Source organism: Trachemys scripta, chromosome 14 (assembly GCF_013100865.1).
Source record: "Trachemys scripta elegans isolate TJP31775 chromosome 14, CAS_Tse_1.0, whole genome shotgun sequence".
NCBI lineage: Eukaryota > Metazoa > Chordata > Testudines > Emydidae > Trachemys > Trachemys scripta.
Genome location: NC_048311.1, coordinates 17,060,303 through 17,072,728, shown reverse-complemented (window position 1 = coordinate 17,072,728; position 12,426 = coordinate 17,060,303). Strand labels below are relative to the sequence as shown.

Here is a 12,426-nt window from a genome sequence, read left to right as displayed (position 1 = left end):
CTTAGTGTGCAGTGTAGACACATCCTAGGTCTGCAAGGAGCCAGTGCCCCAGCCTGATGGAGAAAACAGAGGCCTTGACCACTTGGGGTCTTTAAAAATCCCAAGTACACTGATCCCAGCATCCTCTTTGGAAATTCCTGGAGGCAAACATCATGCTGATGCAAAGAAACTAGAAATGGGAGAGAGCCATTTAGGTCATCCAGCCCACTGCAGGATGGTCCCTAGATCCAGCTCAATCCAGTCCAGTTTTAAACAACTCAAACAACAGGACTCCCACCACTTCTTTTGGGAGACTATTCCACAGTACAATAGATCTGTCTGCTGGTGAGATCACCCGTTTCATTGCCGACCCACAGGGACTTACACTGGGGCAAACAAATTCCTTCTTTTATCTGAGTTTGGCTGACTCTGAAATGAGAAAAGGAGACACTGAATCTGCTAAAACAAGGAAATAAATCCAAACTTTGGCCCTGAGTCACACTGGAAAGGAGGGACTGGTTTGAAGGAGGGGGGAATCTGCCATGTCAAACAATATTAATAACAGCTTGAGTCAGTAATGAGGCCTCGCTGGCCTGCAATCACACTCCTATTTAATGCTCTGCATCTTGGCTCAATCATATTAGACCATCTCTGGTGTCCAAATATAGCTCCTTATCCCTGCCCGTGTTGGCCTGGGGGCCTGGTAATTGACTTCAGAGCCTTCCACCCCTAGGTCGCCAGCAACCAAAGTTATTCACCACTTGATGGCCCAGGTGAGCCGAGATCAGCAGGCCTCAAATCAGTTCTCAGCAGGGCAGGCGTCCACATCAGAAAAACTACCATCACAGCTGGCACCTTCACCGGCATTCTCAGCAGACAGTCTCAAGTCTAAATGAACCTGGAGACTGAATGACCCATTTCCCGTTGCCACTCCAGAGCAAGATCAAGGAATGCTGGCAGAGGAGGGGGAAGCTTGCTTTGCTGCTGCCTATGTGGTACCTGCCCTGGGGTGGGGGAATAGAGGATGAACAGAGAGCTTCATCTGTTGTCAAATTCATGTTGCTCTCCAGATTGTGTGCAACCTCTGCAGTGAAACAGGCACATCTCCCCCTTGCATGCTCTCCTCTTTTCTCTCTTTCTTTCCAAATAACTGGCGCTGCAGATTTTCCTTTTTTCCAGATTATCTCATATTTGGCACCTACGACATACACACAGATTTGGACTCGGTGCGTTTTTCATTCCCCAGTTCCCTCCCTGCTCTCAGTCTCTCTCGGGTATCTCCGGCTGCAGGCGCGCGCACGCACCCAATCTAGCCCCAATGTGTCAGCTGGTTTTAAGGAAATGCTTCCCCACAGCTTTAATCTCTGTTAAATTGCTGTGCAGCTCAGGGACTTGGAAAGGATTACTCAACCCTGGCCTTTTCATTTCGGGTAGAGTTGCTTTGTTTATTGTCTTTTAAATCTCTTTAACTCCCCTTCCCCTCCCCCCCCTTTACAACTAGGCCACAGAGCCACATCCCAAGAGGGCCTTGATAAAATAGACACAGTGGTGTTTGATCAGCACATTCCACCTTTCCATCCCCAAATCTCTCTCGATGAGGAGAGCCCCAGGCGCCCACACCTCCCCCAAACCAATGGGGGCCTCTTCTCAATGGCAGTGTCCTCTTCAGAGTCCTCCTAGGGCAAAAAGGCCCTTTTCTGAAGATGTCCCTCCTCACAGAGAGGGTCAGAGATTTTGCCTCCCCGGGCAACCATTTTTATCAGCTTTGAGTGGCTGCCTAGGTTACAGAGCAGTGGGCAAACAGCACTGGAGTTTGGGGTTCGGTTTGGAGAAGCACCCAAATGCTCAGACACTTCACCATGCCTTCTCTGAATTCCTGAACTCCTGGGACAGCAAAACGGGGCTGGGAACCTCGCTCACCTCACATCAGATTTCCTAGCACTTCTCCGGCTTCCCCAGTGGGAGCCAGGAAGGGCAGAGGCTACTTCCAAGAAAAAATAGTTTTTTAAAAAGTTATTGGAAAGCTTTGGAAGCCAAACCAAGACTCAGGGCAGGCTCATAGGAATACAGCAAATATCACACCCGATCAGATCTGAAGTCCATCTAGTCCCTGACAGTGGCCAGTAGTAGCAGCTTCAGAGGAAGGCTGAGTTCATGTTTTGGGGGAAGGTTCCTGGCTACTAGTTTGTCTTATCTGCCTTGGTTCCTCCATCCCTGCTGGGGAGAGTTCTGGAGAGAACAGCAGCCAGAAAATGGAGGGACAAAGGGAATGAGGTACTAGTACTGGGCCAGGGCAGGACAATGACTCTGTGGAGAGACAACATTAAACTGTGCTGTGTCCTCAGCCTAGAGTATATGAACGAAGGCACTGAGAGACCCCACGGGTGGAGACTGAGGGGACTAAACTAGCCCCAAGATAACGGTAGTGAAGGTGTGAGAGAATTGGTATGAGACTAATGTTTTTTTCCTGGCCCCAGGCATATGCCATGGGTCAGAATGAGACAAAGGTTATACCCCCGTCACGTGGCCGCGGTCAGTAGCCACTGACCCAATGGCTTCTGTTATAACACCCTTCTGCCCTTTACAAACCTGAGGACCCCCATACCTTTCCTGAGCAGACCCAGTCAAATAGACCCTCTTCTCCTTTGTGGGCAAGTGTGGAGATGGGGCTCTCAGTGACACCGGCAAATGAACTCTTTCCTTTCGTGATGACACACAGAGGGTCTTTCTAACCTCTCCAGAACCAGGGATTTGCTCAACTCCTTGCTCCACTGCCAGTTAGAGCTGGCAGGAAGGACAATCAGGCAAAAGAGCAAAGAGAGAAAATTAGTTTCATCAGCGCCAACCTCAAGCTGGTGGCTTTCTAAATATGACACATTTTGCTGGCAGCGTGCGGCTAGGACGACTTTCCAAGAGGCTGGGCCAGCACTGAAGGCACAGCATGTGCTTTCGAGGAGAAGCCACTTCACATCACTTTCATATCTGATCAAGGAAGATTTCCAGATGCACCAGGTATTGCAACGGAGCCTCACCTCCAAATACAACTCAGGGGTCGAGCGTGGAGGAGCCGGGGCCAGAATGAGAAAGAATTGGCTAATGAAGAAAACATTTACCAGGTTCCAGGAGCACCTATGATCTTCTACATTGAGTGTTCATGAGTTTTCTCTCTGGGTGTCTTCAGCAGAGGCCAATGACTGAATGGACATGGGAAACTGCGCTACTGAACTATCCTTTCACCTGCAGAAGAGGTCCCTGGAGCAGAGGATGTAGAGGGAGGAGTGCAGATGATTGCTCTGCCCCTGCCTGTCCTATAGCTATTCTGTGGCTAAGTGTCCGTCCCCCACATTTAATGGGTAAACGGAGGCAGAGACAAAAAGAGACTTGCCTCATGCAGCAAGCTGGCAGCAGAGTCTATAAGAGAACCCAGGAGTTCTGACTTTCAGACAGCCGCTCCAACACGTCTTCAGTGAGTCCACTGAGGAGAATAAAAGCTGGAGGTTTGGATGCTTTTCCTCATGAATGACCTGTTGACACAATGTGCGCACACACACACACACACACACTCTCTCTCTCTCTCTACCGGTGACAGGCTATTCTGTTATTTACCTTTTAATTTTCAAAGTAAAATTTACTGCCAGGGAAATTGCTGGCCTATTCAACCATCCTGGAGACTGACCATCTTCTACTTGTCACAAGAGGGCTGCAAACTGAGTGACACGGACAACCTCTTGAACCTCGATCCATGTGTTGTATCAAACCCATTGCCTCCAGGACTCAGATCTGCTCTGAGAGAGCTGTGTGGATTCCTTACCCTTTACCACGACCACTGGGCACTGTGACAGAGCCCCTTTCACCAAAGACGGCAAAGCAATACAATATAAAGAGATGAATTAAGCTGCACTACCCCTAAGAGGGAGCTCAAAAGAATTACACCCATTTCACAGAGGGGAATCCCAAGGCCCAGAGAGAGGAGATAACTTGCCCAAGGTGACAAAGTAAATGAGGGGAAGAGAAGGTGAGAGAACCCAGAAGTTCTAGACCTCTATTGTAAGCACAGAAAAACTCTGCTGCTCCCTGCCCTGGTGTAATGCTTGCCATGGGATGCCAGCAGGCGAACCTACCCTTTCCCAACAATTATATAAAAAGCAGATATCTACTGGACATAGAAAGGCTTCAACTGTAGAGGCATCTGGGCCCAGGTCATCTATCCCTGGAGCGTCTCCAGCTATTTTTGTGGTCCTAATGCATCCGTGTATGTATTACGTGCATGTGCAGAGCATGTGTTTGAATATATATTTGTGATGTGTACGTATGCATTTGTGCACACGTGTGTCTAGATACATTTGTGTGTCTGTATTCAGGTGTGTAGACTGAGTGTGTGAGAGTTGAGAGCAGAGGTGGGCAAACTATGGTCCGCGGGCCACATCCGGCCCACGGGACCATCCTACCCGGCCTTTGAGCTCCCAGCGGGGAGGCTAGCCCCGGCCCCTCCCCTACAGCCTTAGCTTGCTGCGCCGCCCGCGCTCTGGCCTGCCGCTCCTGCCGGGCAGCACGTGGCTGGCTCCAGCCAGGCGGCGGGGGTGCGAGCTCCTGCTGCTCTGAGCGGTATGGTAAGGGGGCAGGGAGCAGTTGGATAGGCGTGGGAGTCCCAGGGGGCGGGGGTGTGGATAGGGATCAGGGCAGTCAGGGGACAGGGAGCAGGGGAGGTTGGATAGGGGATGGGGTCCCAGGGGGCAGTTAGGGGCAGGGGGTCCTGGGAGGGGGCAGTCAGGGGACAAGGAGCAGGGGGGGTTGGATGGGTTGGGGGTTCTGGCAGGGGGTGGTCAGGGGATGGGGAATAGGGGGCGTGGATAGATGTGGGAGTCCCAGGGCGGTCTGGTGGGGGGCAGATACAGTTCAGGGCAGTCAGGGGACAGGGAGCAGGGGGGGTTGGATGGGGGTGGGGTCTCGGGGGATGGTTAGAAGCGGGGGGGTCCCAGGAGGGGCAGTCAGGGGACAAGGAGCAGGGGGTGTTGGATGGGTTGGGAGTTCTGAGGGGGGCAGTCAGGGAGCAGGAAGTGGGAGGGGGCGGATAGGAGGTGGGGGCCAGGCTGTTTGGGGAGGCACAGCCTTCCCTACCCGGCCCTCCATACAGTTTCACAACCCCAATGTGGCCCTCGGGCCAAAAAGTTTGCCCACCCCTGCTTTAGAGCACTCAAAATTGTAACATTAGTGACAAGAGGCACTAGATGGAACCATGAATACCAGAAACAGCTGAGACATGCTGCTCATCTCCCCAGACAAGAGGGCTCTTGCAGAATTAGTCATTACAAATTATACGAGTCTCTTCCTAAAGGATTAGGCTGGCACCCATCCAAACCAAAGGGAAGCCCTCAAAATCCCTCCATTGAGAAGGGCCTGGGGGTGTCTATGGATGTGATATGCTGGTTCATATGCACACGGCTCCCTTCTACTCCTCCCTCCCGGTTCCCCTGTCCCAGTGACAACATGGAAGGAAATTCCAGTGCTGCACCTAACACAATTCCCCTCGCACCATCTGCCAAGCCAACAGAGGCCAAGGAGCTACTATCCGGGCTTCAGGCAAATGACAACAGCTGCACAATCTCAGGGGGAGGGGATAAAACCTGTCCCCTAAAATGTCAGGTGCTCCCCTCCTGGTTTAGCCTGGCAACTGGACATCAAGGGACACAATATGCAGCAGCTGTGAAGCACACATGCCTCCCGAGGCTTGGAGAGGGGCACTGTGGAGGCGGTGAGGAAGGCAGGTGCCGAGGTGCCGCCTGGCAACAGGCAGCAGACGAGAGGCTGTTTGGAAGGCAGTAATGAAGCACACACCTGAGAAGAGAAATCCTAGAGCTGACCAATTCCAGCTCGGTCACCACTGGGGCAGGGATCCACAACCAGGCACTAATACACCTGGGGCAGAGTCCTGCCTGCCTTGAACTGGTGGAAAGGGGCAGCAAAGCAGCTGTGAACACCCTTCCCAGTGCAGAGCACCCCCTCACCAGGCACAAAGCCTCCCTCCTCAGAAGTTTCCAGCCCAGGAGATATTCTGGAGTGGATCAGGAGAGACAGGAGTGGATGAAGCAAGGACAATATTGCCCATCGATTCCACAGCTGTTGCAAGGTCCATAAGGGCCACAGGAGGGGGAGATGCATCGCCAGACTCATTCCCTAACCCAGGGGCATGCAAACTTTTTGGCCCGAGGCCCTCATCGGGATTCAGAAATTATATGGAGGGCTGGTTAGGGGAGACTGTGCCTCCCCAAACAGCAAGGTATGGCCTGGCCCCAGCCCCCTATCCGACCCCCCTGCACCAGGACAGGCAGCCATGCCGCCCGGCTGGAGCCAGCCATGCACCGCACAGTACAAAGCACCGGGTCAGGCCAGGCTCTGCAGCTGCGCTACTCCAGGAGCTCGCAGCCCCACCACCCAGAGCATTGCGCCGGCGGTGGAGTGAGCTGAGGCTGCGGGGGAGGGGGAACAGTAGGGGAGGGGCCAGGGGCTCAGGGGCCGGGCAGAACAGTCCCGCGGGCCTGATGTGGCCTGTGGGCTGTAGTTTCCACACCTCTGCCCCAGTGTCAGCCCGGCATCAGCATGCCGAAAGTTCAGTCCACATGCCTAGAGAGTTCTACAGCGCACCCCCCCAAGGACACATTCTTCGAGGTGCAGCCCAGCCAGCCACTCAGATGGATGGAGCACAGTGTGCTGGGAACTGCAGTGTGCAAGGACGGCCTGCCTGTATTAAAGAGGCTGGTTTCAAGAGGCTCCTTTATGCAAGGTGCATGTATCCTTTGGACATGTGGAAAGCTGCCCTGGAGCTGGTGAGCTTTGGGAACCTCTGGCCCAACAGTAGAGGTTTGCTACGTGACCCTTTGGTGCACAGCTGTGCTCTCCATCCAGGCTTTCCCCAGCAGGCTTGCTAGGCCTGCGGTAACCCTGAGGAAGCTGTTTGCACGTTGTTTACAGTGACGCTGTTGCCTATAGACTATACCACATCCGAGGCTGCCTCCTGTCACCTACTGCAAGGGTGGAACAGTCTAGCTGATAACGTTACTTCCCCTCCCCCTCCATCCTCCCAGGGCCTGCTTCAGCCCCTCATGAGAGATAGTGTAGTTTGGAACCATCCTCTGCCCAGAACTGCAGAGTGAGGACACAACCTAGCAGCAGTAGGCAGTTACTGCTGGCAAACTGAACCAACCTGCACATTCTGCTCATCTGTCAAGGAAACTCGGGGGATTGGACTGCTCAGCCCACATTAGGTACTTATCTGGGCCTATTACCATTGCATCTGAGCCCCTTTCAGGCTGTAATGCATTTATCCCCCAAAACACCCCTGCGAGGGACAGAACTGCTATTATCCCCACTTTACAGATGGGGGCGCTGATGCAGAGAGAGACTCGAGATATGTCTGCACTGCAATTAAAGTCCTGCACCTGGCCCATGTCAGCTGACTCGGGCTCCAGAGGCCAGGCTCCGGCGGGGCTGTAGAACTGAAGTAGAGACATTTGGGCGTGGGCTGGAGCCTGAGCTCTGGAGTCTGAGCTGAGGGTTGCAGATGAGCCCGAACATCTACACCACAATTTTACAGCCTGAGCCTAGACAGCATGAATAAGCTGAGCTGGGCCAGGCGCGGGTATTTCATTGCAGTGCACACTTACCCTGAGTGACTCGCCCAAAGTCACAAAAAAAGCATATGGCAGAGCAGGATCTGAACTCAGGTCCCAGCCTAGCAACTTAACCACTGGACCACGCTTCCAGCGGACCGGAAGTAGCCTGTCATCAGTTCAAATCCTGGGTAGGAAGTGGCAGGAACCAAAGGTTACCACCATCTGATCCTGGCTGCTGTCACATTCACCGAATAGACAGTCACAATTGTCTATGCAGTGGATGGCGCCCTCACAAGAGTTGTCGCTCTCAGAGGAAAAGCCAAGGAATTAACAGACCTGGAGGACTGACTATGCCGTCCTCCACAAGAAAAGATCCCGTCAGGTCAGGTGGCAGGGCACAAGAGAGGAAGGGAGGAAAAGTTGGCATGGCCGCTGCTTATCCTAGGGATAGCGGCTATTGGGGATTTCAGTCTCCAGGGCTGTCAAAGCAGCATTAAACGAATGAAAATAAATGTAGAGGAGGAATAAAAGCAAGAGACAGATAATCAGGTTGTGCACAATAATATTTGGATTTAAATATGCATGTAAATTAAAATGCAAATTAGGCACAGCCCTCCAGTGCCTGGCAAACTGCCATGTGGCTTTTGAAGCTATGCAGGTGGAAATCGCTGCTGCATCACAATCTCAATACAAACTAACCGCTCCCCCTCCCCCTTCACAATGGCAGTTTCACCACAGCTAGCTGCTCCATTTGTTTGGCTTCCTTTCCCTGCGGTTTCTTTCAGAGATGCTGAGCTCCATGTGACAGCTCTCTCCAACCAGCATCCTTCCTGCCTCACACTTTCCTGAAGACCTTCAGCAAAGGTGGTGGTGACAGCAGCCGTGGGGTGAGGGGGAGGGGAATAGCATGAGAACCCGGAAGAGTCACTGACAGCTGGAGCTTAAGGGAAATAAAATCTCAACAAGCTAGAGGCAGGCACAAGGGGTTAATTGCTTCTGGTCTGTTTTCAAGGCTCCACTGCAGGGGCACAGCTGCAGCGAGCCTAGAGACCTGGCAGTTTCACCTACAGGCAGCCGCACATCTCCAAGGGGAATACACTTTGTTCTGCAGTGCAGAGACAACTCGGGAGGACGGCAGTTCCTAGTCCTGGCTCTCGGACAAGAACTCGAGTCTGTGTTTGCAGCCCTTGGCTCCCTTGGGCAGGAAGCAGCTGAGTCGCCAAGCTATCATCGCCCTCCAAATCAAAGCTAGGTTCTTTTAGTCACAGGGCCAAATTCACCCCTGGTGTAAATCCATCCCGTTTCCAGCTCCCAACGGGATGGATTTGTTTAAGGGGAGAGCTTGTCTTTCTCTTGGATTGTTTCGTTCTGTCTCAGGTCCACGTGCAGCTTTGAAGTGATTTCCTCCCACACCAAACTCAATCCCAGGGAAGGACAGTCTGGATGACAGGTCTGTCCCACGGCCCCTTCAACACAGATGAGAGAAGCCACCTACCAAGACCCCACTGGGTAAGGGATTATCCAGTTTCTTTTCTGTGGGGCTCAGCCGTGGCCTGCCTCTCTGCACTCACATACAGGCCCTGGGCACATCTCTTCCAGGACGGCGCCCCATTACAGTCCCCACCCTGCTAGCAGATCCAGTTGTACTACGACTCGGAGCTATGAAAAAAATCAGACCTCATGGGCCTCACTTGGAGTGGTGAGTCCTCACCTCCTCATCAGAGCAGGCTTTCCTGCATTATCACTCTACTAGCTTGGACACAGAGCATCAGCTGAGCTGAGAAGTCCTAGCCTTTGTATCATGGCAACCAGTGGTGCCCTGGGGGCTTTTAAGAGTGGGGAGCAGAGCAGCCCCCACCCCAGCCACTCCTTCCATCTTGGAAAGGGAAGAGAAGCATCTCATTACCCCCCCCCAAAGACTGTGTGTGTGTTTGGGGGGAATTAAGTAGTAACACCTTCTCAGGGGGTTCCGAGAAGCTTTCTTTCTTTCTCCTACCACTGAAGGGACCCCCCGTGGCTCTCAAAGTCCACAGCTTCTTCAGACATCAGCTCTGCTCGCTTTGCCCACGCTCAGCAAGCAGGGTGCCAATCAATGCCCCTCCCGCCACAGGGCTGAGGGGGTAGGACGCTCCCCCGCTGCCAGGTAGGACAAACAATGGGCAGTCCCATAAAACGCCAGACCTCCGACGGCCCCACTAGGCCCCAGCAGAGAGCGCTCCTCCAGAGCGGGCCCTACACAGCCATACACAGGGAGGCAGTGCCCCACAATGGGGTCTGGCTGGGAAAGTGGTCCAAGGAGCCGTGATTGCATAGGCAGCTTAGAGTTCACAGTGGAGAGCGGCTAAGATGTCAGTGAGGGAGGGGGAAAGGTGCTGGGGCTTGAGGGGAGCAGCGGGGATGTTGCACTAGCTCTCAGGTGGTAAATCTGAGCTGGGAAAGAGGGACCAGGAGGATAAGCTTTTCAACTCAATTTCTCGGCTCTTTTATTGGACTCGGGGCCTCCCTGGGCCTGAAAGCCCCCTTTGTATTAATCCCACCGAGCATGGCTGCCTTGTTCTGTAACTCGTACCCCAGACAGCTGTGCTGTTGTGTAAACCTCACCCTCAGCAGCTGTCTTGGGATTCTGGAGCCCCCTTTGAGTTAAAGACACCCCCACTTCCAGGCAGCTGTCCAGGGATTCTGCAGCTTAGACGCTGTCTCCAGTCCCTACCAAAGGGCCCGATCCTGTGTGGTGTTGTGCTCAGCGTCAGTGGGAGCGGAGAGGGCTGAAGGAGCTCCACGCCTGGCAGGATCAGACCCACTGAGCATCTCACTGAGCGGATGGTCTCTCTGGGGTTACTCAGGTTATGTTAAACCCGGAGCGGGATGGGGCAAAGTGGATTGGCCTGCAGTGCATTTATGGCTTATTCTGCTGTTTCTTAGATGTCACTCAGCCACAGACAATCAAAGTTTGTCTACTGAGTTAACTGCAGCTGTCCTAGGCGGCTTCCCCTCCCTCAGTCCCACCAGGGCTGTTCCTCTCTGCTTACAAAGGTTACACACAGTTGGGATAAGGGGGACTTCACCATTTCCACATTCCACATATTGTAAACTCTGTGGGCTCATGGTTAGCGCAGGGGACTGGGAGTCAGCATTTGCGGGTTCAAAGCCTGGCTCTGCCACTGACTCACCCTCAGATCTTGGGCACGTCACTTGCATCAACAACATGGCCTCTCTTGGCGCCTCAGCTTTTGGGCACCCAACTTGACGTGCTTTGAGCCTGATTTTCAGAAGCCCTGAGTATCCGCAGCTCCCACTAAGGTCAGTGGGAGCTGAGCTCCTGCCCCTGCTGCAGCCTGTCCAATGGCAGAGACCCACTCCTCATGCGCTCGCACCCAATTGCTAAAAGATGCCCTTCAGCACCACCGGCCTCATGCCCTAGGACAGGTGGGGAGGGAAGGCTCGCTAGAGATCATGGAGTCTCACAGCAGGTCAGGAATGGTGGGGGTCAGAGGGAAGCAGAGTCATCAAAGGTACATGGAAGTGAAAGGGGAGTGAGCTGGATGGGGCTCTGTGCAGTTGACTTCACACAGGGCCCTCCTGGGGCTAGGCCCAAGCCTGGGGAGGGGCCCAGCACAGCTTTGGTATCAGATAACATGGCTTTCCTGTTTCCATGGAAGCTTTTGAATGGGAGGCCAACTGGAGCGGTACTAACCCCTGAGAGGCCAGGTCCTCAGGCCAAGGCACATCTCTGCAGCCCCGGCGTAATGCCAATGAACGGGTCCAGCAGCCAATGGCAGAATGTGTGTGTGTGATTCCCCCCACCCCATTCTCTACTTGTCCAAGTGTTACTACAGGCCAGGTCTCCCCCAAGCAAAACCACCCTAACAGCCTCTGCTGGCAGCTGTCGCTCCCACAATGAAGCAGCCCAGCTTGAGGTGTAGAGCAGGGGCGGCAGGGAGATTCCTGACAGGTAATGGCAGAAGCCGCAGAAGGCCTGGACACCCCGGCAGGGTCTGCGAGTGACAGGCTTGGAACAGGCTCTGGGGCGGAAAGGGGAGGGCACGAAGAAGAAGGCAGCTCTTCTGTCGTCTCCAACCACTGTCCCGAGCTAACAAAGCAACTGAACAATAGCGCTGGACAGGCCGACAGACGTTGCCTTGTAAGGCAGTCTGGTTAACTCCTGGCTGGACTGAGCTGAGTTGGGGGGCGAGAGAAGGGCGAGCTGCGTAACTCACTGGCCATACAAAGACCGCCCAGGGGCCCGTTTCAGCTGTAACACTCCACCCCACAATGGATCCATTTGCGTGGAGAAGAGCAGGGTGAGGAGGGAAGGTCATGGCCTCCAATGCCAAACCTGCACCTAGCAGAGGAGGGGACTGGGGAATGGAAAAATAATCAAAGAGCTGGAACAGAACAAAATCTCTTTAAAACAGGGGGGGGAATAAAGGCCCCGGCGCCGCTGCGGGAGGGGAGCCAGCTTCAATGCCTAATGCAGGATTAATCAAAAACAAGATAGAGCTAATGTAAAACAGGGCTCCAATTTCACAGTGGCTCCAGTCCATGACACAATTACAGCATCTGGTTACAGGGGCCAGAGGGAAAGAGCTCCTGATTCCTGCTAAGAGAGAGGCTGGGTGGCTGCCCCAGCAGGACAATAATTGCTGACACAGTACTGGAGTCCCACAAGCATCAGCACCGCAACGAAACAGCAAGCAATGCAGGCGCCATGTCCGCACTTCCACATCACCCCAATGGCTGCTTCTCTTAAGGAGACACTCTCAAGGCGGGTGGGCCCAAGATTAGGGTCAAAAAATGTTAGCAGTGTCCCATTTTACAAGCCTGGCAAACAGCTGAG

At 53.7% G+C, this 12,426-nt stretch overlaps 1 protein-coding gene across 3 annotated transcripts in view; it reads right to left on the bottom strand.

Annotated features, from left to right (window-relative positions):
• Positions 1-12,426, bottom strand: part of SEPTIN9 (septin 9) — a 250,303-nt gene that overhangs the window by 99,435 nt on the left and 138,442 nt on the right. The gene's annotated exons all lie outside the window — the stretch shown is intronic.